The sequence below is a fragment of the Petaurus breviceps genome, unplaced genomic scaffold (assembly GCF_028583685.1).
Source record: "Petaurus breviceps papuanus isolate PSGF00001 unplaced genomic scaffold, PetGlider_PUasm1.0 90881, whole genome shotgun sequence".
NCBI classification, from domain to species: Eukaryota; Metazoa; Chordata; class Mammalia; order Diprotodontia; family Petauridae; genus Petaurus; species Petaurus breviceps.
This window is the reverse complement of record NW_027187369.1, coordinates 15,421,094-15,435,176: the sequence shown is the minus strand read 5'-3', so window position 1 is coordinate 15,435,176 and position 14,083 is coordinate 15,421,094.

Genomic DNA, 14,083 nt, shown 5'->3' with positions numbered 1-14,083 from the left:
CACTTGGCTGACAAACTTAATAGTCTTAAAGAGCTGCCAAGGCACAGAGAGTCAGAGGCAGGATTGAGCCTAGTTTTTCTGAACTATGACTGGCCAGCTTATTTCTGAGGTGAAGGGCGTAAGGACTGGATCCACAATTTCAATGATATGGGGAGCTTCTGAGGAAGCTCCCTCTACCAATGCAGGCCAGCACCTCTCTGAAATGGATAGTCTTAAAAGAGTTACCTAGAACACCGAAGGAGTAAGTGGCCCTACCCAGGGTCACACAGCCGGTATGTGTCAGAGAGGGCTTCTTGACTCTGACAACCATCCAGCCACCACTCTATGCCAGGCTATCTCCCAGCTTTAAAGTTATGTTAGTATTTTTATCCACATTTTACAGATGAAGAAAACCAAAGTTCAGAGAGGTCAAGTGATTTGCAATGGCACTAGTCATTTAGAAGGAGATTAATAATAATTTCCTTCTCTTGCATACTTTAAGCTTTACAAAGAGCTTTCCTCTAATGGTGCAAATATTATTATCCCCACTTTACAAATGAGGAAAGAGGTTACAAATGAGGTTCAGAGAGGTCAAGTGATTTTCCAAGGTCACATAGCTAGTAAAGTCTTAAGAGAAAGACTTAAAAGGCAGGCCTTCTGAATCCAAGTCGGGGGAGAGAGATGAGAGAACAGATGACAGGCTACTCCTACTTCACATCTCAAACTGGATTCCCAGAGACATCTTCAATCAATGTATCCAAAACTGAACTCGTTATCCTTCCCCCTGCACCCTCCCCTCTTCCAAACTTCTCTCTTTCTGTCAAAGGCACCACCCTCCTTCCATTCTCACAGGTTTGTAATCCCAGTGTTATTCTGGACTCTTCACTCTTCCCCACCCTACATCACCCATCAGTTGCCAAATCTTTTGGTTTCTACCTTCACAGCATCTTCTGGACAAGCTTCTCATCCCTTCTTACTGAGATCAGTGCAATTGCCTCTTAATTGGTCTCCCCACTTCATGCCTCTCTGTGCTCTAATCCATCCTACATACTGAAGCCAGAGTGATTTTCCTTAAGTTCAGATCTGACCAGGTGACTGCTACTCAACGAATTCCCCTTGCTCCCTATTGCCTCCACAATAAAATGGAAATTCTCTGTTTATCTTTTAGAAGGCTGCCCCCTGGGGCGGCCAGGTAGCACAGCGAGTAATAGCACCTGCTCCAGTGTTGAGAAGACCTGGAGATCGAATCCCGGGCTCAGACACTTAGCACCCACCCAGAAACACCTGGCCGTGTAACCTTGAGCAAGTTACTTAACCCCAATTGCTTAGGGGGGGCCAGGTGGCTCAGCGAGTAAGAGCACCGGCTCCAGTGTCAGGATGACCTGGATCAAATCCGGGCTCAGATACTCAGCACCACACCCAGAAATAATAACTGGCTGTGTAACCTTGAGCAAGTTACTTAACCCTGATTGCTTTAAAAAAAAAAAGAAGGCTGTCCCCAACCCATCTTCCTGGCCTCATTGGATACACTTGGAGATCCAGCCAAACTAGCCTTCTCTGTGCTTCTCACAGAGGACATGACATCTCTAGTCTCCATGTCTTTGCAGTGGCAGTGCCACATGCCTGGAATGCCCTCCTTCTTTACCTTCCACCACTTCAAGTCCCTCTCTTCTTTTAAAATACAGTTCAGGCACACCATTTTCTGCATAAAAACTTTACTGATCCCCAAAGGGCCAATTCCCTCCCTCCCAAACTTCCTTGTATTTAACTACTTTGTGGATGTGTGTATACTCATTTTGTAATTATGTGTACCTGTATGTATTAATGTGTGCCCTCTGTCCCCACTCCCCTTGTCATTTCTTAGGAGTAGGGATTGTGCCTGGTACATGATAGGTCCTAAATAAATTCCTGATGATTGATTGATTCATAATTATTAAACATTTTACACATCTTGTTGTTCTGGTGCATGTAACTACAATAAGACATAATTAAATCAGACCAATCAACTCCACTCAAAAAGCAGATTTCTTTTCCAAAGTCCAGAGATGAGGTAAACTGACAGCTTCTGAATGTTAATAGAGTTGATCACTTTCTAGGTCATGTAGATTGAAAACATCTAAAGCAAATTCCTAAAACTTCTTCTTACTGTTGGATACACATGGTGCCAAATTGCAGAATTCCATGGGAAAATGAAACTTCATTACAAAATATACTTTGAAGTTATTTGAAGGTTTTTAAAAGCTATCTATGGCCCAATGTTGAAAAAGAGGGGAAAATGGTACTTTCAAATAAATTTCCCAAGAGTTGCTCAGTATTAGAAAAGTAATGTTGGGGTGGCTAGGTAGCACAGTGAGTAAGAGCACCAGCCCCAGTGTCGGGATGACCTGGAGATCGAATCCAGGCTCATTTAGCACCCACCCAGAAACACCTGGCCGTATAACCTGGAGCAAGTTACTTAACCCTGATTGCTTAAAAAAATAAAAATAAAAAAAGAAAAGTAAGGTTAACATAGGCTCATGAGATCTAGAATTTGGCGATGCCTTAGAAACCATCTGGTAGATGCCTTCCCCCTTCTTCCCATTTTATAGATAAAAAGTTGAAAAGGATTTAACCAAAGTAATTTAAGTGACAGAGACTGATTTGATACTCTTTCCACTAACAGAAGGTCCCCTGCATTTCATTCCTAGAGAAGTATATAGCATGTTGGGAAGCAACTTAGCTGATACTAACACAGTTTTACCACATCATGATTGGCCTGGGTGCTGATGAAACAAAGTTGGGAGTCCAGTTCACTAAGAGAGGTCTAATAAATATACTTGGTATAATGGGAATCCATCCTAGGTAACATCCCCATGTGAAGGCTGCTAGGGAGCAGATGGTGTCTTCCCATATGGAGGATATTTCAAGGAGAATTGTCATGATATCTGGGGGACATGTCCTGAGAAGACCATGGAGCATGCAAAGAAATTCTGTAAATGGTTCCATTCGGCTAACCAGGTGGGTTGAAGGAACCTTTGTCTATTGGCCACGAGGCTAGAACTACTGGCTTATTCAAAAAGGCCTGACAGCTTCAGTTGCTCAAATGGAAACACTGTTTATCTTTTAGAAGGCTGCCCCCAACCCATCTTCCTGGCCTCATTGGATACCCTTGGAGATCCAGCCAAACTAGCCTTCTCTATGATCAAAAGACTCCAGTTAGAAAATGCTAACCACATCTAGAGAAAGAACTATGGAGTCTGAATGCAAATTGAAGCAGACTATTTTCACGTTTTGTTTTTCTTTCTTGTGATTTCTCCCTTTTGTTCTGATTCTTCTTTTTACAACATGACTAATGTGGAAATGTTTAATATGATTGTACATGCATAACCTATGTCAGTTTGCTTGCTGTCTAGGGGAGGGGCAGGTGAAGGCAGGGAGAAAAATTTGGAACTCAAAAATTTACAAAAATTAATGTTGAAAACTATATTAATTGGAAAAAAAATAAAATCCTTGGGGCAACTAGGTGGTGCAGTGAATAGAGCACCAGCCCTGGAGTCAGGAGGACCTGAGTTCAAATCCACCTCAGACACTTAACACTTACTAGCTGTGTGACCTTGGGCAAGTCACTTAGCCCCAATTGCCCTGCCCTCCCCCTCCAAAAATAAAAATAAAATAAAATCCTAAAAGGAAAACAAATAAATAACCCTAACCCTAAATAAAATAAAATCCTTAAAGGAAAACAAACAAATAAACAACCCCCCCCCCCAAGAAACCCAAGGTTAGGTGGTTAAATGGAACTGGGGGGCCACTCCTTGGTCTTGGAACCAATAAGGGAAATAATCTAGTGGGGGTTTGAGCCAATGATAGAGAAAAGACATACTCCCAAACCTCTCAGTTTATCTTCCCCCTCTTCCAACTTTTCAGCTGCCTTTTATGTGTTATCATTCCCCACCCCACTCCACCCCTCATTAGAAGTTAAATTTCTTGAGAGTAGGGAACTGACTTTTCTTTTCTGCTTGTATTTGTATTCTCAGCCCTTAGCACTGTGCCTGGATGTTGTAAGTTCTTAACAAATGCTTATTGACTTGCCTTAAATGGCTTTCCCAAAGGAATAAGTGGCAGAGCTAGAATTTAATCCTAAGTCTTGAATGGAAAGTTACTTAAAAACATGGGAAGACTTTTATATGAATTGATCACAGGGAAGTGAGCGGAACCCTGAAAATAACATAACACAGGGGCTACAATAATACAAATGAAAAGAACTCTAGAATGAAATTGAACTCTGTGTATCAGTAATAACCAGCTTTAGCCACCAGGGAAATTCACCTTCTTCCTTTCCCTAGAGAAGCCAGAGGACTGTGGGAGCAGAATATCAGATGTGGTTGGAATGTCAGTTGTTCTTGTGTACCTGTCTTTTTTAAGAAGAGAAGGCTCACTTAAGGAGGAAGGCAGGAGCATATCTGGAGATGACCAGAATAGCAAAACAAAAGGTATCAACAAAACATATGTCTTAGTTTTAAAGGAAGTTGTTTAATCAAAACCTTCCAGGGAATCCTTCATTTGAAGCCCCAGTCTCCACACACACTCCAAATACCAAGTACTAGAATGAGAAGGCTTAGTCAAATAGAAAAATAAAGGTAGCTAATATGTTGAAATAAGAAAACTTCCAATCAGAGGCAGACATGCATACTGACTGTGTGACCGTGAACAAGTCACTTAAACTCTCAATTCTCTAAGATGATGATGTATATTGGTGGGAGTATCCTCACCTAGATATCCCCTGTACCAATGAAATCCCATTTCTAATCCCTAGCTCTTTTATCTCCTTGGTAGGAAAGAGTTCCATGGATCTGCTCTCTGACATGTTACCTACACAACAAGATTTCTTACTCTAAGCTTTTAGAGCCTAAATTTTAGACTCTAAACTCAAGCAGGATACTCTCAGGTGCTTTCTTGGGGGAGGGGGAACCCCTGATTGCCCTTCATTTTAATACAACAGTTATTTCTCTCTTAACTCTGATCTCCTCTCCACCAGGGAACCTTTCCTTAGGTATTCTTGGATATTTATAGTCTAGTTGGTACCAGGAGACACACAATAGATATGACCTTAGATTTCATCCATCCATCCCTCTCACTTCATTGGATCATGAATCAATATTCATTTAAATGAATGAGAAAACTGAGGTCCAAGGAAACCACAAGAAAGTTTAAATCATACAAGAGTCCATTCTCCATACAAAACAACAACACTAGAGATTTTCTGAGACAGCTCCGAGAAGGGAGTGGCAACAGTAGGGTAGGAAGGCTTCAGGGAAAAGGTGGGCATGGACATGGGCCTTTTCTCTCTCTTTTTTTTGGAGGGCAATTGGGGTTAAGTGACTTGCCCAAAGTCACACGGCTAGTGACTGTGTCAAGTGTCTGAGGCCAGATTTACACTCAGGTCCTCCTGACTCCAGGGCTAGTGCTCTATTCACTGCGCCACCTAGCCGCCCCCTGGGCTTTTTTTCTCACTAATATTACCCCATTTTTAAAAGGTAGAGAGAGTGTTTTGACCACTGAAAAGGGAGCAACCATCCTTTGAAGAAATTAAAATTTTTTTCAATTAGCAAAAATTTCTTTTCTCTCCCTCCCACTCACTACAATTGGGGGAAAAAAGAAATAAAAAGAAAGGTTAAAACCTTGTCATAACTACGCAAAGTCAAGCAAAACAAAGTCCAAAAAATTTACCTCTCATTCTGCACCTTGCATTTATCATCCCTCTTTAACAGGGATCAGTACAATGACTATGCACTGAGCTATCCTGTCCACAAGATGGCAGGCTAGGCAAAGGACACGGAAAGGAAAGTTGCGCATTGCCTTGGAGGTACTGGTGAGGCCTTCCATAAAAAAAGGGACTTTAGAAATCATTTAGTCCAAACAATCCTTTAAAAAAAAAAAAAGGAAAGATTTTATTAATGCTTTTTTAAAAGGCCACAGATATAACTTCTCAATAAATACTCTCTCTCCCCCTTTTTTTTTTTTTTTGCTTTTTGGAGGGCAATTGGGGTTAAGTGACTTCCCCAAGGTCACATGGCTAGTAAGTGTTAAGTGTCTGAGGCCGGATTTGAACTCAGGTCCTCCTGACTCCAGGGCCAACGCTCTATTCACTGAGCCACCTAGCCACCCCTCTCCCTTCTTTCTAATCAAATAAAGCAAAACAAACCAAGTCACTGGCTATGTGGTAAGTGACTCATGCCATACCCACCATCTCCCTACCCCACCTGCCCCCCAACCATCCCCTAGAAAAGGGAAGTGTCTCTCATTGTCAGTAAGTAGTTTGGAGTCACTACTAGAGTCTTTTAATGCTGATTCCCCCCACCCCCACCCCCCAGGCTCATAGTTTTAGAGCTGGAAGGGAACTTAGAGGTCATTGAATCAACCCCCTCATTTTACGTATAAGGAACCTAAAGCCCAGAGGTTAGGTGACTTAGCCAAGGTCACATAGGCAGTAGGTACAGAGCTGGAAATTGAAGCCAGGTCTTCTGGCTCCTAATCCTATGCTCTTTCCACCAGGATGTCTCCCTTCTTTCTTTACAGTATTATAGTCACTGTGTAAATCATCTTCGTAGTTCTGCTCGCTTGGCTGTCAGTTCATACAAGCCTTCCCATATTTATCCTTGACTTCTTAAGATCTGATGGTTTTTGCTGCACAGTAATATTCTATTAACTCCATTTACCATTATTTGTTTAGCCTCCCCCCAGTTGGTGGGCAAAGAATCCCAACTGGTATTTAAGCAATGGTATCCTCTCCAGACCCCCAGGTAGGTGGGCCAAGTGGCCATCTTCCCTTGGGTTGAAGGCCTCCAGGGAGTGGGAGCTCACCACTTGCAGAGGCAATCAATCCCACTCTGCCACAGATCTCATTCAGCCTTAATGCACCTCCACCCAACTACTGTAGCTTAGAAACAGTCAGCCCTCTGAGAGTTCTTTCACAAAGGATGCTGGGTGGTAAAATAAGAATGATAATAGCTAACACATTTATATATCACCCCGAGGTTTGCAAAGTGCTTTACAAACCTGAACTCTTCTGATCTTTACAACCACCCTAGGGGGTAGGGACTAAGATTATTCTCATTTTACAGATGAGTAAACTGGGGCAAATGTAAGTTAAGTAACTGGCCCATGGCCATACAGCTGCTAAGTGTCCGAGGCTGGATTCGAGCTCAGGTCTTCCTGGTGCCAATTCATCTATGCACTGTGTCACTTCAATATATCTTGGACTAGATTCAACCTACTAGCATGAAGCTCTTGGTCCTATGGTAGGCTACCCTAGCCCAGCTTTTTATAGATATGGGACCAGAGAGTGGGTAATTTGCCAGTGTCACCTGGGGAGTAAGCAACAGAGATGGGATTGAATTCAGGTCCTTTGACTTCCAATATAGTCATCTTTCCACTGTGCCACAGCAGCCTCAGTGATGAGGTAGGAATAATGATCACAGATAGTGTCTCTGTGATCTTATCTGAGCCTCAAAATGATGCTGTGAGATTGGTGCTATGATTATCCCCATTTAACAGATTAGCAGGTCGTGGCTTTCCCCTCTCCCTGGAAGTCTTTAAGCAAAGACTGGATGACCACTTTGGGGGAATTTTGTAGAAGGGATGCTTCTGCAGTACTTTAAAGTCTGTGAGAAATTTTCCATAGGATCCTAGATCGAGAGGAAAACAGTATTGTTATTGAGTGGCTTTTCAGGTGTTCCACTCTGTAACCACAGCTGGGATTTTCTTGGCAAATACTGGAGTGGTTTGCCATTTCCCTCTTCAGCTCATTTTACAGATGAAGAAACTGAGACAAACAGGGTGAAGTGACTTGTCCAACCTTACTCTCATTGGATTTGGCTTAAGGAGGGAATAGCATATTTGGTTATCATTCCTTACCCTACAGGAAAGTAGGGGGGAAGAGGATGATAGAAGGGCGGGCAGATTGGGGGAGAGGGTGGTCAGAAGCAAACACTTTTGGAAAGGGACAGGGTCAAAGGAGAAAATAGAAATAAGTGGGGGTGGGATAGGATGGAGGGAAATATAGTTAGTCTTTCACAATATAACTACTAGGGAAACGTTTTGTATAACTACACATGTACAACCTATACTGAACTGCTTATCTTCCCAGTGGGGGGTGTGTGAGGAGGGAAGAAGGGAAAGAATCTGGAAATCAAAATTTTAAAAACAAATGTTTAAAAAAATGTTTTTTACATACAACTGGGAAATAAGATATACAGACACTGGGGTATAGAAATCCATCTTACCCTACTAGAAAGTTAGGGGGTGAGGGAGGATATAAGAGAGAACAGATTCAGGGAAGGGGTATTCAGTAGGCTCACTATCTTGGGGTGGGGTAGGGGAAATACAGGGAGAAAATCTGTAACTCAAAATCTTGTGGCAATGAATGTTGAAAACTAAAAATAAATGAACTAAATCATTAAAAAAAAAAAAAGAAAAGACTTGCCCACGGTCACCCAGCTATTAAGTGTCTGAGGTCAAATTTGAACTCAGGTCTTCCTGATTCATTCCAGGCCTGGTGCTCTATCTAGATGCCATAAGGGACCTTATGGGGCATCTAATCCAACCCTCTCATTTTACAGAGGAGGAAACAAGCCTAGGGAGGGAAGGGGACTTTCCTACACTTCCTTTACTACACAGGTAGTAAGGCTCAGAAGAGGAGTTTGAATCAAGGTCCTCTGATATTCATGCCAGTGCACTCTCCCATGCAGCATCTCATTTGAACCCCCCAGCAAGCATTGAGGTAGATTTACCAGGTGCTAGGCAGAGACCCTGCCTCAAAAACATGAAGTGCATGAAAATGACTTGTCCAACATCGCTTGTCCAAATAGTAAGTGTTCAAGGCAGGATTTGAACCTTGAACTTCATATTCCTGATCCAGCACTCTATCCACTACTCTCCTCTCTTGACATTCTAACAGTGGAAATTTCAGGCAGTTTGGGAGCAGAAGGAAGTCATTGCAGCCTTCAGACTCCCCCCCCCCCACATAGACAGCTGAGTACCCCAACTGGGGGTAAGCATGGGCCTGACTAATGATCCCTCCAAACAACCACATCAACAAAGACATCAAGGAAAACGCTGTCTGAGCTGCACATTAAGCATCATCCTAGGCCAAATGAGCCCCCAGGCTTTGTTAATAAAATTAATGATTTATCAGCTGAGGTAGCACGCCTGCCACATCAACATACAAATGAAAGGAAGCTATCTACCCATTCTAAATCCATGTGGAAATACAAGAAAAAAAAAGAATTAAAAATGGAAAGAATTTAGCTGCTCACTCGGAGAAAGGTTAGCTGTTCTCTATTTTTTTTCAAGAAATGTGACAATGATATTTTGAATAATTGTACATATAGTCACTTTCAGACACTTTTCTATCATGTCTGCCCCTAAATTAAATACAATTCTCTTTTTTAAAAAAGCGAAATTCTTCCATAGCTATCTGACTGTTTCATAACTGTCCTCACCCACCTCCCACCCTCAAAGTGTGGTGTAAGACATTAGTATAAACAAAGGCTGAGGGTCTTTTTTTCTATTTATTTCTTGGATTCCTAGAGTATCAGAGTTGGAAGGGATTTTGGACACCATCTAACTCCAATTCCCATATTTTGCAGAGGGGGTAATTGAGGCCCAGAGAGGAGGAAGAATTTGCTTGAGGCCAGAGACTGAGTCATCAGCAGAACTGAGGCTAGAACTTAGGTCAGCCAATTTCCAATTGTGCAATAGTAGGATCATAGTTTTATGGAAACTTGAAGGTTATTCAGTCTAAACTCATCAATTCAATTCATTTAGACAAGGATTGTTTTTTTTCCTCAGGTTTTCCCATGTGCTTGAGACACAGAGGCAAAGGAATTTTGCAGACCATCTAGTTCAGTGGTTTTTAACCTGGGGTCCATGATCTTGTGTTTGCTTTTTAGTATTTTAATAACTATGTCTCAATATAATTGGCTTTCTTTGTAATGACATTATTTTATTTTATGAATTTTTTTTAAAATCCATATTTTTCTGAGGAGTGCAAAGGTTTCACCACACTGTTAAAGAAGTCCATCACCAAGAGAGAAAAAGGTTGGGGCAGCTAGGTGGCACAGTGAATAGAGCACTAGCCCTGGAGTCAGGAGGACCTGAGTTCAAATCTGCCCTCAGACACTTAACACAAAAACTAGCCATGTGACCTTGGGCAAGTCACTTAACCCCAATTGCTCTACCTTCTCCCCTCCAAAAAAGCAAAAAAAAAAAAAAGGTCTAGGACAAGAGTGTGGAAGCTGTGACCTTGAGGCCACTGTTCTAGAATGAAGGAAAATGCTTGAAATCACAAATACAGTGGCAGGGGTTTGCTTCAAACCCTGGTCTCCTAATGTGCCATTGGATTATTGATAGGCATTTTATTGGATTATTGATAGGATTATTGATCCAGGCATCTTAGAGGCCAGCTAGCCCAATTCCCTCACTTTGTAAAAGGGGAAACTGAGGCCCAGAGAGGTATAATGACTTTCCCAAAGTGACACAGATAGGATCAGAGCTGAGGTTCAAACCTAACGTTTGGCCCCTCTTTCTACTGCAGGCCCAGCAGAAGGTTCTTTATGTGCCTAATGTCCCCTATCAAATTAAGGCTCAGGCAGCAGGAGTTAGCTGCTGAGAGCAGACTCATTAGTTAAAAGGTAATGTTGGTGGGAAAAAAGGCTGATTCTAGAATGGGATAAAAATCCCACTGAAGGATCAGAGCACTGATTCTTTACCAAAGGACCACCTTTCTTCATTGATTTCTTTCACATCATCCCATAGGAAAAGAATCACAGGAATTAACCTGATCTTTGCACATGTCTCTCCAAGCATACTATACAGACTTGAGAAAGAGACAGAGAGAGACCAACAGATGGGAAAAAAGAAAGACAGAGAGAAACAGTGGCAGAGATAAGAGAAAGAGAGAGGAGGGAGACAGAGACAGCCAGAAACACAGAGATGGAGACACAGAGAAGGGGTGGAGACAGAAAGAAAAAGAGACACAGAGAAATAGAGAAGGAAGACAGAGACAGAAACAGACAGACACAGAGAAAGAGACAAAGAGATAGCAACAGATGGGGGATGGGAGGAGTGGGAGAGAAAGAGAGAGAGAGGAGAAAGAAAGAGAGAGAGACAAAGAGACAGAGAGAGGAGAGACAGAGAGAGGGGAGAGACAGAGAGAGGAGAGACAGAGAGAGACAGAGAGAGAGAGAGAGAGAGAGAGAGAGAGAGAGAGAGAAAGAGAGAGGAGGGAGAGAAAGAGAGAGAGTTCCTATTCAGTAAATTCTTTGGGTCAGTGGGGCCTATGTTGGAAAAAATCATCCAAATTGAGTCCATTCAAATTAATTAATATGTTATTCCTATCTTTACCCCTTAAACTTCTTTAAAAAGGGGGAAAAAAGGAATTGTTGAGTCCAGATGTGGCCCAAATTTTAATTTAATCTTCTGGCCTAGACACAATAACTGTTCATTATGACTTTTTAACCTCTGGTTTTCATGAATACACAGACCATAATGGAAGAAGCCTTTCTTATTACAGAAAGGCAGGGGGCTTTCCTCAGCAGCAAATTTCTGCATTTAATATCAGGGTATGTATAAATTGACCTTTGAAGGTCATGAAGAAAACCTTCCCCCCCAATCAAGAGTGTACTGGGTATGCTCGCCATTGGGGCCTACTGGGAGTCAACAGGCCTGCTGCTACTCAGTGGACAACTGGAAGGAAGGGGTTTAGGGACGGAGTATGGGGGCATGGTGTTTTCCTCACTTTAAACAAGTAGGTGAGGGGAAACTCTAAGTCAAACACAGATCAAAACGTGATGTTGAGCCTCAGAAAAATTCACTTGTTTTTTTTCACTTTCTAATTTCATAAATGTATTTCATAATTTCTTTGTATTCCTCATAATTCAAAAGCAAATGAGATCCAATGGACAAAGGATCCTGATTGAGGACAGGAAGGGGATAAATTAATTAATATAAATGTAAGCTATCACTAAGCAAATTTATCTGTATTGATGTTCACTGTTTCTAAGAAAACATTTCATTTTTAAAAATTACTTTGGGGGGGGGGGAGGTGAAGCCAAGATGGCGGAGTAGAAGTATGACCTTTCTGCGGCTCGGGCTTCCACCTTCCCCAATCCATGTAAAAAGCAGACTCTAAAAAAACTTTGGAGCTGCAGAACCCACAAAATGACACAGAGAAGCTAACCTCCCTCTGCGGACACCCCAGCAGGCCAGCAGGAATCCAGCACAGCACTCTGGGAGCCCAGCCCAGCCCCACCCAGGCTTTAGCCCCAGGGCGGGCCTGACCAGCCCCCTGCCAGAGGAATTCCAGATCAGGAACAGCTGTGGCAGTTTCCAGATTTATCAACACATAGATGCCAAGGACAAAGTGAGAGGCCAGTGCAGTCTGGACTTAGGGACCAGTAAGTGGGAGGGCTTAGCTTTTACCCCCCACTGAGATGCCAGCACAGCCAGCCAGTGCCATGTGGCAGCTTCAGTTCCTGGCCTGCAGAGTGTAGGGGGACCAAGCACCATTCTGAGGGGTAATCGCTCTTGCTTTAACCTGCTTGGATCTGGATTGCAGTCTAGGGTGGAGGTCCTGGGGTGTGTGTCCAGCTTGCCAGAGCATGTGCAGACCTCAGAGAAGGCACCTATCTAATACCTCCGGCAGCTGAGAAAACCCCAGCGTTTGGGATGAAAGCTCCCCTGTCTGGTGGCAGAGACCTACTGTGGCAAAAAGCCCAAAAGTTAAGTAATTGAGTGGCAAAATGAGTAGGCAAAGGAAACAAAGCAGACAGAAGATTCCAACATTACACTCGTATTTTGGGGACAAAAAGGAGCAAAGCATGGAACAGGAGGAAAACAGTGAAGTCAGAACTCCTGCACCAAAAGCTTCAAAGGAAAATACGAGCTGGTTACAGGACATAGAGGACCTTAAGAAGCAGGTAAGTGAAGTGGAGGAAAAATTGGGAAGAGAAATGTGAACAATGCAAGAAAATTATGAAATGAGAGTCAACAGCCTGACTGAGGAAAATAATACCTTAAAAAACAGACTGACTCAAATGGCAAAGGAGGCTGAAAAAGGCAATGAGGAGAAGAATGCCTTAAAAAGCCAAATTTGCCAGATGGAAAAAGAATGTAAAAAGCTCAATGAGGAGAATCATGGCTTCAGAATTAGATTGGAGCAAATGGAAGCTAATGACTTTATGACAAATCAAGATGCTGTCAAACAGATCAAACAAATGAAAGAATAGAAGGCAAGGTGAAATATCTCAGGGGAAAAACCACTGACCTGGAAAATAGATCCAGGAGAGATAATTTAAAAATTATTGGACTACCTGAAAGCCATGACCAAAGTAAGAACCTAGAAAGCACCCTCCAGGAAGTTCTCAAAGAAAACTGCCCTGATGTTTTAGAACCAGAGGGCAAAATAGAGGTTGAAAGAATCCACTGATCACCACCTGAAAAAGATCCCAAAGAGAAAAGTCCTAGGAATATTACAGCCAGGTTCCGGAATTCCCAGATTAAAGAGAGAATATTACAAGCAGCCAGGAAGAAACAATTTGAATATTGTGGAAACACAATCAGGATAACCCAGGATCTGGCAGCTTCTACAAAGAGGGATCAAAGGGCTTGGAATATGATATTCCGGAGGGCAAAGGAGCTGGGATTAAAACCAAGAGTCACCTACTCAGCAAAACTGAGTATCATGTTTCAGGGGAAAATATGATCATTCAGTGGAATAGAGGACTTTCAAGCATTCTTGCTGAAAAAACCAGAGTTGAATAGAAAATTTGACATTCAGATACAAGAAGCAAGAGAAGCATGAGAGGGTGAACAGGGAAAAGAAATCATAAGGAACTTATCAAAGTTGAACTATTAACATTCCTACATGGAAAAACAATAATTGTAACTTATGAAACTTTTGTCAGTAGTTAAAGGGATTAGAAATATATATATATATGTATATATATATATGTCTATATATGAGGGTATATAGGCATATGAATATATATGTTTACACACATACATAGATAGAGGGCAAAGGACTAATTTAACAGGAAGGGATGATACTTAAAAGGTGAAATTAAGA